Raw genomic sequence first — 2485 nt, 5'->3', positions numbered from 1 at the left:
TTGGACTCCAGGAAGTGGGAAAGTTGGTGGTTCACCACTTTTTCTGTGATCTTGCTGAGACCGGGGAGAAGTGATATGGGTCTAAAGTTGGCAAGCTCTAGAGGGTCGAGATGGGGTTTCTTCAGCAGGGCCTTGACAATGGCCCCTTTCCAACTGGGGGGCACAATGCCCTGTGAAGGGAAAGGTTGATGAGCTCAGTAGCCGGGGTGGAAATGGAGGCAGCTATCTGTTTCAAGAAGCGCATCGGGGCTGGGTCGCTGGGGGAGCCGCTTTTGATACTGGTTAGGGTTTTGAGGAAGACCCCCTCGGAGATTAGATTGAAGGCGTTCAGCTGAGGGCCCGTATCCAGGGGCAGATTCTCATTCTCGTTCCATGAAGGACTTTCCGTTTGGGGTAGGGAGGATATAATATTTTTTATTTTCTGGTTGAAGTAGGTGGCTAGATTGTTGCATTTGGACCCTGAGGGGTCTTGAGGTAACGGGGGATCAGGGATCTTCAGTTCTTTCACAATTTTGTAGGTTTCTCTCGTGAAGTTCGAGGCGTTTTTGATTCTGTTATCATAAAATGTGGTTTTGGCATTTCTGAGGGCGACTTTGTATGCTCTAATCGAGTAGCGCTAGGTGTGTTTGTTAGCGGTATCCCAGTTTCTTCTCCAGATACGCTCAAGCCTTTTACAGCCTTGCCTTAGGATTCTGAGCCCAGGAGTGAACCAGGGGGCAGAGCCCGTTCTAATCTGCTTTTTCCACAGGGTTTTTTTGGGTAGGACTAAGTCCAATGAATTAGAGAGCCAGTTTTTGAAGTTGGTGATGGCTACGACGGGGTCCGAGGTGGGGGGCGGGGGGAAGCGTTCTAGGGTGTCGATCCTCTTCTCCACTGAGAGTTTCAACCACATTCTATCGTGAGTGGAGGTGTTGAGCAATTGTACCGTTTAAAGGTCGACCTGCCAAGTGAAGGTCAGGAGGAAGTGGTCTGTCCAGGGGAGGGGAGACGGGGGCTGGTTTGAAGTGATCTGATATTGAAGAGTATCGGGTCTAGGAGGTGACCTTTATAGTGTGTGGCTCTTGTGTTTAAGAGATGGATCTCATAGTAAGAGAGATCGAGGAGCAGGTCAGTGGCTACTTTGTCTAAGGGTTCGTCAAAATGGAAATTCAAGTCACCTAAAATGGTGAAGTTGGGGGCGGAAGATGCTAGGACGGTAACTGTCTCCAGCAGAGAGCTGGGAAAATGACCAGCGTTCCCTGGGGGGCGGTATACAAGGAGGCCTGTGAAGGATGTGGTGGGGGAGAGCTGGAATTGGAAGTGGCAGTTTTCGGAATACGAAATTCCGCCGTCCTTCATCCTGCCAGTTAAGTGGTTTTTGTACAGAATGGCCAGTCCGCCTCCTTATCCCGAGGGTTTGAGCTGCGAGTGTATAAGGTATCCTGGGCGAAGAGTGCGGACAACATCGGCCTCTCAGTTGGCGGATAGCCACGTTTCTGTAAGAAACAGAATGCCCAGGTTATGATCCTGTAGCAGGAAGTTAAGCTCGAGACAATGTTTCGGGAGGGACCTGTAGTTCAGTAAGGCCATGCGTAGGTCAGTGGTGGCTGGGTAGTGATGCCGCGATCCAGAAGAGTCTGAGCTACAGAGATTGCAGTGCGTGTACGTGTGCTCATACTTGAGCACATAATGACAGTGTCTATGCTTACGTGGTCTCAAGGAGAGGAGCTCACTTTGGGAGTAAGAAATGGGGCTGTCAGTTGGAACGGGCATAGGTTTTCGCCCTGAGCCCGGCAGGGCCCGGACGGGCCCAGACAGGCTTGCCTCTGGCGCGCCATTGGCGCGCCCGCATTGCCCGCCCGCTGCGCGGACGGGAAGTGGGGTCCATTTTATAGTGCGCTGGCCCCAAATCGGCCGAAGCACTAGCGCACTGTCCTAGCCCTCACCCAAGATGGCGGCCGCTGATTGCGCCTGGGGAGGAGGTGAGTGTGCTCCTGCTGGGCCCGTGAATAGGCCCAGGGAGGACGGCAGGAATCCCAAGTGGGGATCGTTCAAGTGCTCAGGGATAAATTAAGTGAGGGGGATTAAAATACGGCGATTTAAAAAAATTGCAGAGTGAATACAAATACAGACTCTATTTCCCGGCTTCCGCCTTAGGAGTGTTATGAGTGTTAGCAGTAAAGTTATTTTGAATGGAGCAAAAAAAACTAAAGCGGCCAAAATAGCTCAGTTGGGAGAGAGTTAGACTAACGATCTAAAGGTCCCTGGTTCGATCCCGGGTTTCGGCAGATGACTTTTGTGACTGAAACATCAACAGTTACACGTTTAGAAACTTGAGAAAAAAAACGTTGAATTAACAACATTAACCTTTTTATTCTTCTGTCCTTTCTTCCTCCTCATTTTTATTATTTATACGTGTCTTGCAATGATACATCCTTCCGGTGCAATCCTTCTATTTGTGAGTCTCACACCTTGTGCACAGCAGCCCTATCCCACAGTGACTCAC

General features: G+C 50.4%; 1 non-coding gene across 1 annotated transcript; it reads left to right on the top strand.

Moving 5' to 3' along the window:
* Positions 1 to 2194: 2194 nt before the first annotated feature.
* TRNAV-AAC (transfer RNA valine (anticodon AAC)) lies at positions 2195 to 2267 on the top strand. The gene has a single exon. It is a non-coding gene; the product is annotated as a tRNA-Val (tRNA).
* The last annotated feature ends 218 nt before the right edge of the window (positions 2268 to 2485 follow it).

The sequence above is a fragment of the Lissotriton vulgaris genome, chromosome 1_1 (assembly GCF_964263255.1).
Source record: "Lissotriton vulgaris chromosome 1_1, aLisVul1.2, whole genome shotgun sequence".
Classification (NCBI taxonomy): Eukaryota; Metazoa; Chordata; class Amphibia; order Caudata; family Salamandridae; genus Lissotriton; species Lissotriton vulgaris.
The sequence above is the reverse complement of the archived record's forward strand: the minus strand, read 5'-3'. Positions and strand labels throughout refer to the sequence as shown.